The sequence below is a fragment of the Aquila chrysaetos genome, chromosome 1 (genome assembly GCF_900496995.4).
Source record: "Aquila chrysaetos chrysaetos chromosome 1, bAquChr1.4, whole genome shotgun sequence".
Taxonomy (NCBI): Eukaryota; Metazoa; Chordata; class Aves; order Accipitriformes; family Accipitridae; genus Aquila; species Aquila chrysaetos.
Window position 1 is genome coordinate 34,743,956 of NC_044004.1, and position 22,238 is coordinate 34,766,193.

Genomic DNA, 22,238 nt, shown 5'->3' on the forward strand with positions numbered 1-22,238 from the left:
AAGACTGAAAAGAAAGTGAATATGTTTGAAAATATAACCATTGTCGAGGACTTGCCAGTTATATGTAATAGAGTATTTCTAATATACTTGTGATTGTTTTTTCTTCTCACAAGTGGTCTGCATTTTGTTATCAAGCTATTTCTTTTTTGTAAACATAAATGTTCACAAAAACATTGTTCTAATGAGGTCTCACTTAAAAACCAGCAGGGACCCTTTTTAGTCTTAAAACTCTGCTCAGTAGTTTCTATTCCATTCAGTCAACATCTAGCTCCTAAGCAGCAAACTAGCAGGGTGTAACTTTGCTGTTCTGCTCTCATAACTTCTGTACGTGTTGATACATTTCAGTCAAATGTGACAAAAAGGTAAAGGCCATGGAGTTGTGCAGTTTCTGTCAGCTTTGTGAGAGGAAGGGACCACAAAGGGGAAGACTATGTGTGATGCCATCCTTACTAAAAATCAGGAAACCCAAGTCTCCACAAATTCAGCCTTAATCAGTTCTGTTGCAATACATTTGTAGAAATATGTATATATACATAACAAATGAAGAATGATAGGTTTTCTGTGGCAGGGGAATCAATACCCTTGGTAAGATAGAGATCTGTGGCCATACACTGCCCTTCATTAAAATCTTTCCTATTATTTTCTGGGAAACAGTTTAATGGTTCTGGGAAACTGTTTAAACAGTTTTATTAGGTCAAGAAGATTCTCATTCTTCTGATGTATCTTCTTTAATTACAGTGAAGTTTCTGCCTCCCTGATTCATGCTGTCTCTGAAGAGTAGTGTGCAGAATTGAATGCAAGCATTTCGAGAGAAGACCTCTCATGAGCACAGCTATCTCCATAGCTTTATCTAAATGGTTCCTTCAGATACAATCCTCACTAAGCACAGGAAAGGGAGGTCAAGGTGCTTTATATATGTCATCTATATGTGTTAATTGTATTCTGTTTTACCATTTTGTAATGCTGCTTCAGTTCATATGTATACCACCAAAATTTAAGGCCAGATTTAGTAACTTTACTCTCATTCACAATACCTTTAATTAATGATACTAATCTCAAAGTAAGAAACTGTTCAACATAGTAGATGGTGATATAATCTAACAGTGATATTTCAATCTAAAGTACGTGCTCACGTAACAAAGCTAAATTAAGGACATAGATCCCTCTGGAAATATGTGGTTAACTCAGTGCTCTGAATTAGGCAAGAGTTTCCCGTGACTGTCTAATTAACACCACATCATGAAACATGTGTGCAAGTGCTTTATTTTAAGTTTTGCAATAGATCTTCCTTCTGAGATACTGGGGAACATAATTCTCTAAAGCTGCAAGTATTTTCCTTGAGAAAATAAACAGTAAATACTGTGATGGAGAACAAGATCAGTTGTTCAATTTAAAATAACCTAATAATTTTTAACCCTGCTTTTTATCCTCTAACTTTTTAGGATGATCTGTATCTGTAAGAGGGTGTTTATATATTCAGACTATTAAGCTTTCAAAGCTCTCAAATATCTGGTTCATAAATTACAGACAACACAGCACCAAAGAAAAGGGGAAAAAGCAGCAAGTCTTTGGAAGAAGGGCTTAACATTTTGAATTTTAAAATATACTCCCAAATCAAATATGTTTTATCACCACAAAAATATTTTATCCCTAAGTTTATTTCATACACTAAATTATCAGTTCTGTCAGAAGAAAAGGATGCAGATGAAGGAATGAAGGACAGGAATACAATAAGGGAGTCCAGAGGCCAGGAACAAGAACTATGAAGTATATTTAAAATATACATATATTACTTTAAATAGTATAAGATGAATACTGTAGGTATTCTCAGGTTTATTTTTGTATTAAGGAAGTCAATACTGACAAGATATTCCTTACATCTAAAAAGCAGAAACCAGTTTAATCATAGGGTTATAAATCTTCTATAATTGTGCTGCCTTTTAAGATTATACTACAGTATGCTTTAGTATACCTCAGAATATTTCAGCGATGTACATCACTATCATTGATTAGACATGCTTTTCTCAAACTAGGCTTAAGAATTACTATTATTCTTTCTTGATGCAGTGCTTTCACATGTGTGGAAGGTAAGCACCAGATGATCATTTAGATACACAGTGATGCTGAAATGCAAATGTTTAAATAGACTGATAGGAGAGTGTAAAATAGCAAGTTAAAGATTTTTTTTTTCCTCAGGTCAACTAGAAATCTATTAAAGATGAATCTATTAATACAAAACCGGCAAATACTGATGGCAGTACAAAATAGTCTGGTAGCTGCTGTGCAAATATTTTATTATACATTAGTACTGAGCAATCAACATGAACGTTTTACTGTAACTACCCCAGTCCCACACCAGGTCTGTTCAGCCATCATGCAAGTGAATATAAAATTTAAATTGGATTAATCCAGCCAAAGTCAGGGATGTTCAGAATATATGGAGGTGGCAACCAAACAGTTTATAGTAGAGTGAGACAGAAACATAAAAGTAAGTTTAAAAGACACTCTTTCATGCAGAAAGATTTATTAAAATGTTTTAAAATGGCATTTGACTACATGGTGGATCAAGTTGTTGCAGGTGTGGAGATTGATTGATAGAAATGCACTCTTTTTAGTATACAACTAACTCAAATCAATTATCCTGAAGTAGAAAGAGAATACTAAGTATCTTGTTAAAGTAGCAAAGATATCAGGTGGAAGTCAAAGGCAATAGCAGCAATGATGTAAGGGAGCTGGCATAAGGCTGTAAATCTGTAAGGGATGGAAAGGAGGAATGAAAACATAAAAGTAACCTGAACTCAGTAGTGAAGAAGTAAAGAATAAATCTAATGTGTCACATGCACAGTGTAAGATAGTTCCCCCCCCCCAAAGATATATATGTAGAACCTGGAATATATGAAGTGGTGTTGGGGCAATGACAAATTACAACATTCCATATCACACCTTTTTCAGTGTGTTTTTTTCTTCCAGTCCAGCTCTCCTGACACCTCAGAGTGTGCAGCAGGTCAGGAGCATGGGGAGCTGTACCTGGCTTGCAGTCCCAATGGCAGTCCCTGCAGCATGAGTACTCCAAGCTGATTTCTTTGGAGGTGCTCTAGGAAATGGACCTTCCCACTCCTCCCCCAAACCGAAAGCAAACCAACCTGCTTATTCCGTGGAAGAATGCTCATATGGAGTCTCACATTGACTTAATGTGTGAGGGAAGTCAATTATCTTTTTTTTTTTTTTTTTGGCTTTGCGTTGTCTTGTAGACCTTGACATCAGGAATATTCATACTCATTGCCAGAGAAATCTCCTGTATCTGTGGGCTCTGATGAAGAAAAAGCTGAACCTTCTGCATGTTCTTTCAACTTTTCTTTGTTCCACCTTTCATTCTCTCCCTCCTTTAACTGGCTGTGTCAGTATGGTACAGGCATTTTCTATTTCATCTCTACAAGTCCAGAAATACTGAGAGAAACCTATCATAGCTGCTCAATTTTGTTAAGAAAACTCCCCAGTCCCAAAATTCCTGTTGAAGCAGAAGCAAGATTTGGTCAGCAGTGCCAATTGCTGATTGTTACCAGCACTGATGCATTTTGTCTCAGGTAGATAAGGTGTTCAGCAAACCCAACAAATCACAGGCAGATTTTTTTTCCTGGAGAAACAGCTGATTTCCCAATGCAAAGGCTGATACTTCAACTTTCAGGGGTAATGGCTCAGGGCAGCCCTGTTGCCTCTAAGACATATTAACAGGATCGCAGAGGGTGATACAGTTTATGAGTGTGAGAAGATGCCGGGAGGTACTTTGCCACGTAGCCCCATGGCATTGGTACCCTGGGAGGTCTGCCAGCATGGCACGAGCCCCACTGGGGCTGTCCACCCCCAGGCAGGGCATGGCAACCCCAGGTTCTCCAGGCACCCTGCAGACTGCTCAGGGCTTCACGGTAGAGGGCATTTTACTGTTCTGCTTGGCTTTAGGGAATAAAATGGGTTAAAAAAACCAGTCCAGTACATTTCTTATAGCCACGTAAAGCATCAGTCAGAACACATCCTGAGTGCTTTTAAGAAGTTTATTTATAACAAGAGCTGGATATGAGTTTTCCATTGAAATTTCCCAACAGAAAATGTAGCTTCTGGAAGACTGATTTCTGTGAGAAGCTTTTTATAATGCCAAAAAATATATTATGCTTTCAAACATTAGCATATACTTCATTTTAATTTTTATTTGAGCCAAAGCAGAGAATTTTAATTTAGTACACGAACTTCAAACAACAGGCTGCATTTTCTTATGGTACATGGATTTCCTTATGAGGCAAGTAACCCCTCTAGTTCCATCCTTCATACGGGGCAGCATCCCTGCAGTGCTTCATCTTCCATAATGTCACTTACAGTGCAAAGTTTGATGTACATATTGTCTCACAGGGTGAGGAGGGGTGCGGGTGGTCTGGCTCTACAGAACCTATTGCACATTAGGTGCACCACAGGAAAACGAAGTTTCATTTCTTAAGTGATTCACATCACAGTGCTTCAGGCCATTCCAACAAATCAGAATGAAACATTGCAGTTTTAGGAATTCCAAAATACTCATTTTCAAAACTGCAGTGAACAGTCTGGATCATATGGGACACTATACTAAAAAACAAATTTTTTTTGTTGTTTTTCTCTGTAGAACAGTTCAAAATAAACTTGCACTAAATCAGGCTGTAAATGAAATGGTTATCTTTGGAATTTGCTTTGGGTTTAAAATATAGTTTTACTTTTTTAAATTCACTTCCACTTGTGGTCATTTATTATTATTCACTTACAAAATATTTAATTTCAAGAATGGTTCATCCTGTAAAATTACCGTGTGAATAAACTGAACTTCCATGCGATAGAAATGAAAATAAACTGTAAAATATGTTTGAAATTATTCTGGTTATGAGACAAGCTTTTCCAACATCTCTTCCTGGGCTTGTTTTAGTCCTACCCTCCCAAAACAAGAAACCAAAGAAAAGGAGATCACATATTAGTTAATGGATTACAGAGAAAAAAAGACTTTAAACACACATCCTGATTTCTCATCATTGTATTACCATAAAAATACAGGTCATATATAAAAACAGAATTTCTGTGAAATGCCAGATTGCTTGTTCATGGTTCATTTGAGGGGTTTTGGATACTTTATTTATTTATTTTTCCTTAAAATTAGGGACATTTACAAAAATTAGAAAGGATTAGATTCAGTGAAGAAATGAAAGGAAATTAAATTTAAAAAGAAGAAAGGAAATATTGTCATAACGAGTCAAAATTAATAGTGTAGAAATTAATTTATGGCATATGGCAAAAACTATGTATTTCCGTGTTCAAGTTTGTTTCTTTTGTGATGCTATTGCAGTGCCTACTTCTTTTTCCATTTATACTACATAATAGATTCACTTTTAAACTTATTTTAAGTCCTTGCTTACATTTAAAATATAGCTTCCAGGTTTACATTAGATTAATGTATTTAATGTGCTGTGAAGTTCTTTGTCTCGTATTTTTCAGCATAATAGGGATTCTATTTTCTATATAGATCCCTAGCAACCAGCAAGGCAAAGTATGTATAAGATTACTTTTTGATGAGCTTGCAAACACCAGTAGATGTTAGTGAATAAATCAGCTAGTAAAAATATACAAGTATTTAAATTATCTGTGAAAAAGGTTAAATAATATGTTAAAATTATTTCAAAGACTAAATTCTATACTAGCTCTAAGATATGTATTTCACACTTAGATTTCAGAAAATGCTGCCAAATGAAATCTATAGATCAGGACCAAAAGTCATCTTCTCTTTACTTCATGAACTAACTGTTTAAATACAACATTCTTGTTCATCAAAAGGCATATTTTCCCATGGCTTAGTTTTATTTAAAGATCTTCTAGTAAATTCTAGACCCTACTTACAGATATTGTCTAACCTTTTCCCAGAGAGTGTCTCAGGTACCTAGAGAGATTGGGGGGAGGAAGGGGGGGGGTGGGGATAAGGTGGAGAAGATCCACAGAGACTGCATACTGTTCCTGATGTAATAGAGGAGAAATTTAATTAAAATACACCTGCTGTATGTAGTCTGCCATAATTTAATTATATGAAGTGGCAGATTCTTATGGATGAGAAGGCTATTCTCCTTATTTTTAACTGGGTAGAGCATAATAATTCAAACCTGTCTGTTGTCCTTTAAAGTTCAGAGCCTCACCATTTGTCACAGCCAGGTTTAGTAAAGGTGCTGTGTCACAGCACACAGCATTGAGGGAGGTTCATTTAGACCCTCTGCTTTAAGGGGCTTCTCAGTTCTTAAAGTACAGACAAGCTAAACTAATGTCCATGTCTTGGAACAGGATGAATAAAAAGGCTCTTTGCCTATTCTGAACAGGTCATCAGTAACTTCCAGAAAAGAAATCCAAGGATTTATTGGTTATTTGACTTTTCCTTTCATATACCACACACTTTTCTTACTTGTCTATTCTATTCCCTGGAGGTCTGATGTCTCTGCTTTTAGGTCAGGCAACACAAGACTAATATCCCTTTTAACCCTTTTGATGTTAAAGGTTGCCCTTGGCTAAGTTCAGTGTGGCAGTGATAATGCATGTGACAAACTGCAATTTGGCAGATGTGGCAGAAGCTGAGTTAAAAACTTCTAAAGCACAAAGGATAAAGACTGAACAAGGACTGGATAGGACTTTCAAGCATTGTTCACAATCTTCTCCTTCTCAGTGATTTTCCTAGCCAAATCCTATTGGCATCAAAACCAGGAATGAAAATCTTTGGAGTATGATCCATTGCCAGGTTATTTTTATCTAGTACCTCAGGAGACTAGAAAAAATAAGTGATGTGTAACAGAAGGGGGGCAGGAAAGGAGATACAAAAAAAACCCCTTAGTAACTTGGTAAGTGTTATTACTTTACATATAAACTTACCTGGCATAATGCAGAATATGCTAAGATAGTTCAAATACAGTTGAATAAGCACCCTTTCAACAGTTTATATACCTTTGAAAGTAACTAATAACAATTTAAATAGCTAACATTTATATCTGGAACAAACTACACAAGAAAAAATACAGTTTAGCAATGGTAATGCATTGATAAAATATAAATGAATTGTCAGGTCATTGCATAAACAATGTTAATGAGGCAGTGTACATCTTGCTGTGACACTGGCCTTAGGTAGAGTCCAAATATCTTTCGCATTAACATATCAACTGTAAATCCACTCCAGTACACACATATAGAAAAACCTCAAGTGATGATAAGAATGGCTACGTTGCTCAGCTTCTTCTTAATGCCTGCTGGAGAAAAGTATGATAAAAAGAAAGTAACTCCTCCCCACCTCCCCCATGTCTTGGTACAGTGGTGTAAGTCTCTAAAAGAAATATGTACTTAAGAAAACTACAGGTTTTTTTTTTAGAAAGCCTTTCAGATTAAAACAAATAATGAAGTTTTCCTATGATTACCAGTGCCAGTTGAGGTTCAAGTGTCATATTCTTGCCCCTCTCCCCTCCCCACCCCAAACCTGTACCCTAGGTTAGACTTGTAGGCTTCCCTGTACAGCAGTGTAAAGAGATGGTGTCTGTTTTCTTTTAGAGAATACAGCTGTAGTATTTTCCATTCCACACAATACTGAAATCTCCTTTAGGTGACAGTTTATCCATTGCAGGAACCTAAACCCCACTGCCGTGTGCTAAATTCTTCTGTTAATCAACTCTCCTTTGCTTAGTAATCCATGATTACTCTCCACAACACTGGACTCATTGGACTCACCAGCCAGTGTGACATATGGGCTAGATGTCATTAAAAACAAGTAAAAGTTGCCTTTACAGTTCTATCCAGTTCCACTCACCAACTAATATGTTTAGATTTAAATTTACTTCTTGATTTAAGATGTTCTGATACTGTGAAATCTGACTAATCTGATCTCTGAAGAGCCTTCAATGACATGAACAGATAATAATGTAAGGAAGTGGAAATGGAATAATTCACTTTTAATTAAATCTTGATACAAGCTCAGTTGTGTAGAAAAAAATCCTTTCCAAAGCATATTATTTAGTGACTTATGTTTTTTCTGTATGGTGGCATTATCCTAACACAGAGTATTCCTTATGTGCTTATTACTTTTGTTCAATTATTTCCCTACAGGCAAAAATCCACCAGCTTCAGGAAAGACATCCAATGAAATCTCTCAGTTATCCTCATATGAAGGAAAGAACAATGCCTTTGTTGCTATTAAATATAAGGTAAATCCCAAACTTGGAAAATAAAATGCAATGCAAGAGGAGAAGTTAGTCCATGCCCAAAACTTAGCTAAGGTCCTCACTTTATAGACAAGTCCCAGAAAGACCAATTGGAAACACGGGGCTCTGTGGAGGGGTTAAACCAATTTATGGGCTGTGGAAGGGTCTGGCTGTCAAGGATTGTTAGGAACATAAGAAAACCCAGTCTTTTGTTTTCCTCTTTCAATGCACAAACTCTCCTTTAATCTCCAGAAAACAAACAAACAAAACAGGCTAACTACTTTTCCATTGGTGTTCTCCACAGCAGAGTTTTCTCCAGAGGCAATACAGAATGGTGGATTTATTGGGAGGGATGTGCTGAGGGGCTGCAGCATCTCTCTAGTCATAACCACGGCAGTACATGTGTTCTGAGCATGCAGGTGGGGCACTGAAGCTTTATGTTAGATTGCAGTAATCTCTAACCAGACCTACCAACTTTATATCGAGGAAGCATTTTTACAAAGCTCCAGAATACTGAAAAATCAGGCATTCATATACTTATTGTTAAAAACACTTGTTTTGTTAGAATTAGTAGGTTAGTCTTGACTAGGCTGTGTAGGTTACTCACCATGTAGTGTTGCTAGACCCGTTTATGCTAGTTCAGGATCTGCCTCAGCAGAAAAGGTTTCTATATTTCTTAGCCTGATTTAGACTTCCATATTATACCAGGTAGGCAATCAGCTTTTTCACAGAGAATGCTTTCTGTATATATATTATATAGCACAGGGAATTAGTAAGAGGCCTCGGAAAGGACAAGTACGAGATACAGAAAGCATGGATATTTCCTCATACCATAATTACTTCATTTAAAGGTAGTCTGCACTGGTAAAAATGGGCACCATAAACCTTCTTCCAGTATGAACGGGTTGTAGATACCTGCTTCTTTTTTACAGCTGCAAGAAAAAAGACCTCTAACAAAATGTATTAGTGCAAACCAGAATTGCTAGAATCCTTGCCTTTCCTTGACCACACATAAATGTTCATCTCTATCAGCTCCAAAGAACTGTGTATGAAATCAAAGAAGGAACTACTTATCCTCAAGATCTTGAAAAGCTCTGGCTAGATGTTTAATAATATATCTCCATACGATGCTGAAATTTTGTTCGGAGAAGATATAAGACTATATAAAGTTTAATGTGAAAAGCCTAGCTATGCACTTTAGGATTATGACAAGAAGATATTACACCAGTTGCTGACATGTAAGGGACATGCATGTTGATTATTAACTCGTCTTCCCCACAGGAGCCGGGATTAGGGCTGGTCCTGCAACCCCTTGTGTGACAGAGACGCCTAAATGTGAGGCTATGTACAGCTCTAGAAATCTATCATTTTTGTTCAGCTGTGTTCACTGCAATTTGAAAATGCCATTGGAAGCCTTCTTATCAAGGATACATTGCTGGGAAAACAGCTTAGTTCCAGGACAAACCCCCAGACGTTTGTTATAGAATGAGTTTTATGCAAGGTTTTGATCATCTCTTGATTGCCTTAACAGAAATCAGACCTTTGAATAATGCTAAATGAATATTTTTAACATCTAATAGTCATGCAAGGTTAAGAGGTGCTAGCAAAGGATCTCTCCTAGGCAGTCTTAGAAGAGAAGTGAGTTGAACCATTCAGCCGTGACTTGAAATTGCCAGGCTGCTTCTCCAAGGGGTGATACTTCTTAGGCATTCCCTTCTTCCACACCCTTTACAGAAATATTCCTGTCACATTTGCACATATATGGATGGTACACTCGGACATCACCTCAAGTCTGGCACATGATTGTGTTGAACATATAAAACTATTCTGATACACATGCACAAAAGGTAAACAGAATGCACAAAAGGTAAACAGAATGCTTACTATCCTGAGGACCAGGATTAAGGAGAGCATCCTGAAGGACATCAGAGTTCCTTTTGTATTGTAGGTTCTGAGCTGAGAGACAAATACGGAATTTTGTGTATCAGATACAGAACTGCATTCAGAACGTGGCTGCTGGTATCACTCATTCTGTGAAAGCAGCACTGTTAGCAGGTTTTTAATAGAGGACGGTGAGCTGAATGCTGTACATGAAAGTAAATTGGTTGTGCCAATACAGCTGAGCAAAACTCATAATGATGGAGACAAGTGTCTCTGAATAAAGATTAAGTAGAATTTGACCCACAGTAATAAATGATGGACGAAAGTGTACAAATTTTAGTAGATGATGCCATTTGAAAGGGTTTAATTCATTATAATACTTATTATTCATGCTTTTTAATATTCAAAATAGTATCTTAATTTATAGTTTAATCTATGTTAATAAAAACAGAATCCTTAAACATTTCTTTTCTCTTCACACAAGAAAACCTTCATATGCCTTTATTGTCAGTAATAGAAAATTTCATTTCCTGAGCTGACCAGAAATCTCTGTTGAATTTTCTACAGCTGATAACTTGAAACCATTCTTTTCATTGTAAAAAGCTTCTTCTTCATGTCTGAGATACTTTTTTGCCTCTCTTCAATTGTCTCCTGCAATTATGGTGAGTTTTTTGATAGAAGATCCTCTTTGTTTCCTGGACATATTTGGTACAATGCTCTCGCAGATTAGCTTTTATAAAAGTGTATTTAAAATTTCAGTTTCTACAGAAAATAAGTCCAGAGCTCCCATCTATGCAGTTTATTAAAATATTCTCCCTTCTCCCCTTCATCCAGAAAAAGAGATTTTGACTGAGTTTTTAGATTTTTGTTTTTATATTCCAGGGCCTATGTTTCCAAAATACAGCAAGTTATTTCTGTATATTAACAAAATTTAATAAAACTGCCTCCTCTTTGTCGATATATTGATACTTCTCCCTATGCTCTGTATATTTCTAATGACTTACAGAATGTGATGAGAAAGCAATCTCCTGAAATATATTATTTTTCCTGCTATATAGGAAAACATTCAAACATAAGACTGATGCAAGCATGAAAAGAGTTTGGGAAAAGTAGTAACAAATTATCAGTTAGACTAATGGAAATTATTTTTCCTGGAACAGAGGAAAACCAGCATGCAAACAATTTCTCAGAGTGATAATTCCTTGTGTGCTCTCTTTCAAGGAAACCATATGTGTATATTCTTTCTTATTCAGAGCAGACTTAGTCACTGAAGACCAACTTAATGACAGTTAAAATCAACATATGCTTTGAAATTGATTATTTGGTACTTAGGACTGAAAATATAAGGCACACTGGGAATAACTAAAATTCTAACTGCTGGGATACTCAACATTTCTGGGTTCTTCTTATCTATTGAAGGTGTTTTGTGGAAAGGAATAGTTTTATGGAGAACATGCATCTATTACTTCAGAAACAGTTGGACTCAATGATCTTAAGGGTCTTTTCCAACCTAAATGATTCTATGATTCTATTTTATAACTCGATATGCTCATGTCTTCGGAGTTTCAGACTCTCTTCATTTTAGCCTCCTCAAAGGATGAGAAAATGAGATCTCTGTCTTCTCGTTCGAGTTCTTTAGCTAGTTGAATACTAAGTAAAATGTTATTGCTAACCATATTTTAAAGAAAAACATCAGCCACTTGATCAAGAGACTTACCTATTTTTATGATTATTGGTGAAGTGTGTCCTGAGAAATCTTATTGGATTTAACATCAAGACACAAAGGAAGATAATACCTGTTTTTCAGAACCTTATAAGGACCAGACATGATATTGGTACCAAATCCCTGAGCATCCATAAACTGAGATTCCAGCACAATCTCGGATAGTTAAGAAGCTTTACTATCAAAAACTGAGTCCAAGGTTGACAATAATTAGAGTTTTTAAAGATCCAAAGTTGTTCTTGGGTGAATAATTCCACATATATCCAATTCTCAGAAAGCTTCCTTGGAAAAATACAGTAGCAATTCCAGACCTGTATGATAGGGATAAGTTGACAGGTTTCTCTTCAGAGACATACTATACAGTGCTTGGATTCTACGATGATGATGGCTGAAACACTTCATTTCAATGAGGATTTGTAGAAACCCAAGGAAAGCAAAGTACATAGGAAGTTTCATTTCCTCTTTTTCCATGTCTGGACTAGAGTCTTTTGTTCTACTGACAAAAATCAACAAGAAAAAGACCAATTTTTAAAAGTGCTTTGGACCAGACTCATTCCCCAAGGTAGTCAGTTTTAGTATAGCAATGACGTTTGTACTACATCAATAGCTTTGGGACATCCACTCTCAGAATTATAATTATTACGTATGTTAAGCAATGCTCCCTTTGAGATGATGTTTAGCAAACAAACAAAAAGCTAATAAAATGACTGTCATCTTTAAATAAAAAATCCCAAGTGTGATCTCGTTAGAAAATAAAGAGATTAAGGAAAAGGTAATGAATGTAGGTATAGCAGTAAATCTAAGAAAGTATTTTGAAAGAGAACTTTATATTGCTTTTATGTAGAGGAAGGGCAAGGCAAGGACCAACAGATGACAGGAAGAAGAGTTTGCTGTATTTCCTGACCCACCACAGAAATAACACAATCATTACCTTGCAGTCATTTTGCATATTTGTCTGAAAATGTGATGACCACCTATAGCTATAGACATACCCTAACTTCTTTTGTTGTAGTCACCCAGGGATCACTCAGAAACCTTAAACAACCTGCTGACAGGTTTAATCTTGTGACTTTTTTTCGTAGAAATACAATAACATCACAACATTTAGACATTTTTCACATTATTTCAGTGTTGGTTTTTCCCTCAGGTTTTTGTACTGCTCTTCCATTTGTACGAAGTAATCTAAGGTGCCTCTTTGTCTCTTGAGACACTGTAAGTCTCTAGTTCCTTGGTTCTTGATTTCATACTTCAAGTATTTCAGGTTACCTTCTAAACTAAGAAATTTGAAGGTAATTTACTTACTGTGTTCACTGGTGTAATTTGTGGTATCCTCAAAATCTTGCTCTATGCAAAAAGGTAACATATATGTTACATAAAACCAATAATTCATTAGTATATATGAGATCATAATAGCCTAGTCCAGGAATCACTACTAGTCCAGATCTGATTATTACCAAAAAAGAAAGAAAAAGAAAATAAAGATATTAATATCTCTACAAAGAAAGATTCTCAGTAATAGTAATACAGTTAAATTTGTTATACACACACTTTCTAGTATCTAACTCATTTCCCTGTGCTATGCTCACCTTTCTGCTCCTCCTCTGGGTCCTAAGGTTGATGGCTTCAGCTTAGTGTGTGTCTCTATATGTGTGTGTGTAGCACTAAGTTTTCATCATTTGGAGTCCTTTGCTGGGAGGAATATGATGTTGATAGCTTCTTCTCCCTCACTTCAGTATCCGACTGGGTCTGTTTTTATATATTTGCTACCAGACTATTACACCTTGCTCTTTCTTCATTGCTCTGCAACTTCACTTTATGCCTGATTTTTATGACTTATGTTTTCTTTTACATATATTAGATACTACTCCTTTGACCTCTTTGTTCTCCTATTCCTAAAACCAGTTTGTCCTTCTCCATGTTTGCATTTCTTTAGCTAACCATTTCGGGGTTGTTTATAGCCATGGGGTCTGAAGTGCCAGACTATGCTGAAGGCAGCATGAGTTTTGTCAGGAAAATGAAGAGTCTTAAACAAGTGTTTTCTCTGGACTAAAGCATCTCTCACTCTACCGTATGTTTGCTAAAAGTGAGCTCATAGATTTGATTGGCTTTTCCTGGAACATCTCAAAAGTCCCACGTGAAAATTTCCAACTAAAATATTACCTTCCGGTAAGGTTTAGTCAGAAACTATATTCTTCACCAGCAGCTATTCCCATGTAGCTCCTTTGATAGTTATGTTTTAAGAGATTTCTAGTTTCTTCTGTGACAGTCTGTCCTGCAAAAGCTCTTCCTAATACCCTCATTCTGTAGAACAGATTTCACATTTTTGTTCCAAGGAGGTTTCTTGTCCCCATTTTTATTAAAAACAAACTACTTAAAGGTGCATGAAAACTGTTAATTCTGAAGGGCTGGCCAGCCTCACACCTTTTGACCCCAGGAGGGTCAAAATAAGCTAGGCATAGCAACACGTGAACAATTTTTTTTCACAATACTCTCATACTAACAGGTAGAATGAATGTTGTCAAAAACAAAGAAAAGGGTTATCATCACCAAAATATTGGATACATAGATAGGGAATAGGTTAACAATTCTGTAGGCAGTCTGCTGACATATAACTTCCTCTGATAAACTTTAGGAACAAACATTTTTTGTTAGACGTAATAAATTTCTCATAGGGAAAGTCATGTTTTGACTGTAATTATACAACTGCCTATGATACAGCTGATAAGTTTAACTGGTGTCCCTCTATTTCACATTAAAAGGATGGCATTTCTATTACTGATGACACAATAAAGCAAAAGTGTTGAGAAATGGTATGGTGAATCCTGCCTGACAATTAAATTACAATAAAATTATTATCATTTGTAAAATAATAATTAATAATAAAAACCATTTCTGGACACTGAAAGAAGGCACATGATGCAGTAGTTAGGTCAGTGAATTGAAAGAATATAAACATTGATGCTTATGCCTGCTTTCAGGTTAATTTTTCAGATTTTCTTTAGTTTTATATCTCTAGTTTATAATAGATGGCTAACACGAGAAACAAACATTAACATTTTTATGATTCTAGTGTCTATCTCCTGGCTGTGTCTTAAGCTGTACACTTTTGTTGCCTTTCCTTATAGACCCCAGAATCTTCTATCCCAAAATTAATAGAGCTCTCCTGGTTGTCCTCTATCTTGGTATTTACAATACTCTTCTGGAAAAGGAAGATGGATGGACTTGAATCTCTTCAAGTAAGGAATAAGCCTAAACCAGCTCTCCTGTTACTTTGGAGAATGATCTGGTTTTCAGATAGTTGTGGAAAATTGAGTACCACTTCCAAGTCCTCCTCTGGTTACTTCTCAGAAGAAAAGGATGAGTGACCCAATCTTCTATTGGTGACCCAATATTTTGTAATGCATTGTAAGCATGGGAAGGAGAATTCCAGGAACATCCTTTACTCTAACATTGACTACAGACTGGCTGACACCTATGTTAGTCCCGTTTTCACCACTACTACTACTACTCCTCAGTTATCTAGGAAACAATAATTTAACTAAACAGTGGTGACTGTCTTATCTGTCATAGGTATTGTAACATCAAGTGCTGCAATTACTACTAGTATGTGAATAGGGACTTTATGGCCTGCATTGTGGAACAGAACAATTCAAAATTTGTTCCTTCTTTTTAATATGTTCCACAGAGAATAACTCATACAGCTCAGTTATAGATGATAATTTTTTCAATGTCATGCAAAAATTTGTTTTCATTACACAGTTTATATGAGTAATAATTTCAAAAGTCCTTTATCCTCTGTTCATGAAGAAATGGAAACAGTTGTATTTCATACCTTGCCAGGATGAATTCTGATCTGTATTCTGATTTATAAATACAAGACTTTTGCCTTCTAAGCTAAGGTAGATTAGATATTCCAAAGATGCCAATTAGTGAAAAAATATTTGATCTTCTCATGGATGTTTGTTATAGTCTAATAATTTACCTTATTCTGAGCTTGTCATTTGATGTTCCTAATCAACATGAACTTCAATTTCCACTTGAACTTTAATTGTCTACAGCTATGTTTGTTAATAAAATTTAGTTCTGTAAGAAAGTATTCATGATAATTGAATAAATCTTCAGCATCAAAGCACTGGAGGTAGAAAGTAATTCTATAGTAGCTTATATCTCAGTTGTCTTGTATCTTACCTTGAAACAATGGTTACTGGCCTCTATCAGGAGCCTGCTGCCAGACTAAACATAATATAGAAGTGACACTCTATATTTTTACAGTGCAATATTTTTCTTTTATAATTTGAAATAGATGTTGCCAGGTTTTCATTAACTTTCATATTTTTTCTACTGAAAGCTAAGAATAGTTCAACCCATATGTTTTCCAGCACAGAAGAAAAGCAGCAAGAAAACCAGAAAGGACTCTATCCTACAGTAAGCAGCTCTTCTAAATACACCCTCCCATTTTGGGGGTGGGGGAGTGATGTATGCCAGCTGTAGTTAAACTAAGAATTAAATAATGACCATTATAGGAGCACCTTGCCTCTCACATACATTGAAGAGAGAGGGTGAAATAATTACTGCTTGGCAGTGATGTTACAGCTGTGGCGTCAAGGCCATATGTATAAAGATGAGTCAGAGTCTGGTTCCAAATGAGATATTTGGATTTCATTGCACACGACAAATACTGCATATGGAGCATTCAATTCATTTTCTCCTTTAAAGATCAGTCTTGCTTTAAAGCTTTGGATAGAAATTTTCCTTGTTCCCTTATATAAACAGTTCTGCTGAACTGGAAATAAAAAGATCGATATTTAACCCTATAGCCTCTGCTTTCTTTACAAACAGTATTTTCAACTGCTGTGAAGTTGCAGTTTTCTTTTAACTTGTCACACTGAGAAAACAGGGAAATGATATATAAAGGGAGGAAAAATTATGCAATTTCTTGATTGCATCCATAATGATCAGTGTTGGCAATAAGATTGAGATGAGTGTTTGCAAGACATTTTTAATTGTTAATCATATATAGGACATTGTCGTGGTTTAACCCTAGCCAGCAACTAAGCACCACGCAACCGCTCACTCACTTCCCCCCCCCCCAGTGGGATGGGGGAGAAAAATGGGAAAAGAAGTAAAACTCATGGGTTGAGATAAGAATGGTTTAATAGAACAGAAAAGAAGAAACTAATAATAATGATAATGATAACACTAATAAAATGACAACAGTAATAATAAAAGGATTGGAATGTACAAAGGATGCGCAGTGCAATTGCTCACCACCCGCTGATAGACGCCCCGTTAATCCCCAAGCGGCAATCCCCTCACCCCCACTGCCCCCAGTTCCTATACTAGATGGGACGTCACACGGTATGGAATACCCTGTTGGCCAGTTCGGGTCAGCTGCCCTGGTTGTGTCCTGTGCCAACTTCTTGTGCCCCTCCAGCCTTCTCACTGGCTGGGCATGAGAAGCTGAAAAATCCTTGACTTTAGACTAAACATCACTTCTCAACAACTGAAAACATCAGCGTGTTATCAAAATTCTTCGCATACCTAACTCAAAAACATAACGCTGTACCAGCTACTAGGAAGACAATTAACTCTATCCCAGCTGAAACCAGGACAGACATATTCTTTATTTCTATTCTGTTTGTGATATGATAGAGAAATCTGGCCTCTGCTAATCCAGGACTTGAAGTGACAATATTTTCTTATGGCAAAAAAGCAATGCATTCTCTCAGATTTTGCAACTCAGCTCTACAGGAAATGAAGTCACATTCTCAAGTGAGCAACTGTTAGCACAACAACTGCCTTTTTAAAAGTATTATATTCCCATTTATGAAACATGGCAGCATTTTCACTTTTTAACCAAACATTTTGTAAAAACATCTTATGAATGTGTAAACTTTCCTCTAGGGGTAAGTGGAGCTGAGTCATTTCTTTTGTAATAATGGATGCCATTATATAGAGTACAGGGGAGAGAACAGAAGGGGTTTTGTAATAACAAAAATAAGCCAAAATGAACCTATTGTGCCATAAAACAAGGGTATTTGGTGTCAGAACCATTAAAACTCTGAAATCATATTTGAAGCAAGTAGTTAATTTATTTTAATTAATATTTCTGAGAAAAGCTTCCAGAAAAAACAAATACAGAGCTTAGTGAGTAAGAAAATGTTTTCTGAGTGTTTAGGTATTAATCCATTTTTTCCATTATGTGATAATTAACGATCATTCTCCTTGAATATAAGCATACTAACAGTGATGCATCATAAAAGTCAGTTTTAAAAAATCACAATATTTTCATTATTTTTTTATGTTTCCTCTTTTTATTTTTCCTGAACAACTGATCAAACTTCAGACTAACTTTTTCGTAGACCTACTACTTGATCATCTGTGCCTGAGTTTTGTTGAGTGGATTACATGCGTAGTCCAGACATCCAAGCTCAACAACTAGCTGGCATTTCTTTCTATCTCCTGAAAATGCAGGACTTCTGAGACCTCTAAATCCATTTGAGAATGCTAAATCTATTCAAAAGCCCAGAAGCTATGCCCTTCCGAAAGCCTGTCCCCTCTGCAGTCTTACACAAGGAAACCATGGAACAATACATTGTAGAGCATCAAAACTTGGTGTCAACCTCCACTTGGCCTTGTGGCCTTCCTGCCCTGATTGTAACTTGTGCTTATATGGTGCCTGGGCTCCCTGCAAAAGCAGGCAACTATCATTCAACATTGAATTTGCACATATTTATTGAAGGTTTACCCCTTTTAATGTCCATTTTCCTTGTTCGCTTTCCTAGTGTTATGCCTTTTCACTAAAGACTCTCCTGGGAGATGATCCTGATCTGTAGATGACTGCAACACAACTCATGCTTCTTTCACAGTGAAGGCATTTCTATTGATCTATCCTTTCATAAAGGATGAGGAGGATGAGGAGCAGAAAACAAAACCTCTTAAACACCATTACTCTGCTCTGAAACATAACCACTACATGGCTGGTATTGTATATGAGACACTCCCTCAACAGTATCTACAGCTGCTTTCCTTTAGCAGGGAGGATTGCTATTGCTGCTCCTGCAGCTTTGTGGCTTCTCTCTCTGTTACTGTGGACAGTTATTAAGCAAGACTAAGCTCCAGAGAAGGTGTGCTGTGTGTTGGAATTAAGCTGCAGAGCTAGGATGGGACAGAGAAAGATTACAAACTGAACTCTGTAACTTCTCGACCAGCCCTAGTGAGCCAGGCTGTTGGATTATTCCTTCTGCTCACCCACAGTGACTCTTCTCACAGAAAACAGATTCACTTCTTCTTAAATCTGAGTCCTTACGGATAGTACAGGTACAAGCCAAACACTGACAATCTTGTTTAATTTTGTTTTGTTTTTCTCATAGAATATCACATTCTTTAATTCTGCTTTTGTGGTAAATTCCATAGAAAGCTTTGAGAAATGTGATTTTGGTCGAATAAGTGAAAGGGCAAAGTCATGAAGCACTTGACTAAAAAGGCTTCTTAAAGTGCCAACCTCTTTTTAAAAATGTACAAAAGTAGGAAAGTAGGTATGCTAGAAAAATGAAAAAGGTACATAGTGTTGAACTGTTGGGACTGGCAGAACATCTCACATAATGAATTAAATTGCAACCATCTCGATGATATTGCTGATAATGACTGTGATGAAGGGTATATGATATGTATAAACAAGTAACATACAGTAATGAATATTAAAGGCTGTTACATGTTACAATGTAACCCAGCTGCTCTTCTTTGAACCTCTTCCACATTAACTCGATCCTTCTCAAGTATGAATGTTAGAACAGCAATTTTATTTAGCTAACATAAACATTACTTAATTTTAAGACTGATACATTTTTAAGGTTTTGGGTTTTTTACTGGCTGTTTTTACATAGGTTAAGTTCAAAATGACAGCATTACTTTGTAACAGTCAGTATGTTTTGTTTGAAATATGCAGAAAAAAATTAATTTGTTTTTTTGTTGCAAATTGTTTATCCAATTGGTCGCAAATAATTTTGTTTTCTTGAAACTGCTGAATAAATTAACATTTTTTCCCATTCTACTTACAAGAAATCAGAAAAGTTTATTAAGGCATTGGGAAACTTATTAAAATGAACTGGGTCATAATGGATTTTACAATGCAAGTTCATATGTTTATTACTCCATTGCATTTCATAGCAAATTAGGCCATCTTTTGAATTTCTTTTTCCATTTTTTCCTATATAAAAGAATATATAGAACTGTATGAATATCTCATTTGTACATTCAGTATTTTTTATATTCTCTTAGTGAAGAAACTGGGGGGGGTGGGTTTTTTTGCCTTTGTCTTTTAATATACTGTATCTCCATTTAGCTGCTATCTACAATATATTGAATATTTTTCTTTTTTGCATGTTTCAGTGGTTTAAACTGGATATATATAAATGATCAAATGAGAGCTCCTAATTCCTTCTTGCTCTTTTTGATCTTCCTGCCAAAATAGCAATTTATTTTCTTTTTCATTTTCTTCTAAAACTTTTGAACTGCTTGCTTCTGGTCTTGCTCTCATTCTCATTCACTGCCACTGTTTTTTGTTCTCCTCTGGTTCCACCTTTGTTGTCTTTCTTTTCAGTTTTCTCCATGTTCCAGTCTGTGAGTGACTCACTGAAACTTTGTCCCTGGAAGAAACATTGTAAGGAGGATTGTGAAAAACAAGTTGTCAGTCTTTGTAATGACCTAGTTGCTTTCCTCTTTTCTGTTGAAAGGGTATAAAGGGGTGCTTTATTGGGCTGGGTAGCTTGGCTTAAGGCGTCTATTTAGTAGACAAATAAGGGTTTTTCTCATTTCCCCCTGCATTTTGTTGAGGATATTTTTCTGAAGAAGTTCTGAGCTCAAGGTTGTTTTATTAAAAAGTACTCCAGTCTGCGCTTAGGGAGAATATAAGTACAATTACACCAGATCAGTGCATTTTTAGTTCATGTTCCATTACAAGAGCAGTCCCTGTTTTTAAGTACATTTGCCATGTCTTTCCTGTTGTATTATTTGTATTTTGTTCCTTTATACTATTGTCTGGTAACATATAGCCTATAGCTTTTTTTTAGAGACGTGAACATTCAGTGGTACATGGCTATTGCATATGTGCAAGACTGTTCAAATAATGAACTTCTTCTAGAGTTGTACTGATTATTTGTATTGACTGTACACATAACTGCCTCCATTTTAGTGATTTTCTTTGAAAACTGAGCTTCTCAGTGACCGAGATAACTTGGAAATGCTACAAAGGCAAAGGGAGATTTTCTAAATAAAAACTTCAGGTAATATACAAGTGATATTTGTTTTGTGAGATTTCATATACTTGTGACATAGAGGAGTGGAAATGCTTTATGTTGTTTACTATGATCCTCAAAGTAGTATATGGCACTGTTATAATACAGAAAGCAGCTATTTCGCTCTAAAATTAGAGTATAATCATAGGAATGAAGAATTTTCCAGTATCTTTGTCCCTAGCCTTTATATAGCACATTGGTTTGGATTAGAACAAACATTATCTGCCATAAGTAACATTTACCAGAAGCTGCTAAAACCTCATACACCTATGCAAAAAAAATCTAATGGAAAAGACATATTGGCTGTAGCTTACCAGAAGCACAAGTGATTATTTGTGCTGTGGTTTGGGTACTCTGTTAGAAATATATTAAACAGGCCCCATCCCCAGAAAATCTGGATTTCTAACAAATTTTGAAGCTGAACATTCATACTCCAAGTCACTAATGACTTCTGAAAATTTAAAACTTAGGAAACCGTAACTCTATTCATTGTAGAAAAGTCCCTTTCCTTTTTTTTCTGAACACACAGGATTTAGTTTATGGATGCCAAGTTAGAATGTTCATAGAGAAATAACATCAGTACCATTGTTTGAAAAGCAGGATTTGCCTAAAAAAAAATCTATCCAACTTGTTCTTTCCAGAAATCCTGCTGGAAAACAGCTGATATAAAATCTTAAAATACTAGGAAAAATCTCCTTCAGGTCCCCATTTATGCATATTGGGTGAAAGCCAGCACTAAAGGCAATGGAGCTATTATTCCAGAGCTGGATTCAGCCCAGATGTCTGTCCTGTTTACACATGTGAAAGCCCATTAAACTTGTGGTGCTTGCAATGATATAAATGGAGGCCAAAATATTGTTCTTTTTGCGGAACTTACTTAACTTGAACTTCATGTAAATGTTGGCTGTTGTATTAACATAGGGATACATCCTATTCAGACAAGACTTATACTGGGTCTATGTTAGTACGTCTGAGGAGGAAATCTTATAGCTGTTTAACTTCTTTAATAATGTTCTACTTTGCAGCTGGATGGATTCATGCACAGGACATAATGATTGGATTAAAATCACAAATGTGTCAGAGTTATAATAGACTCCTCTCTTACAGTGT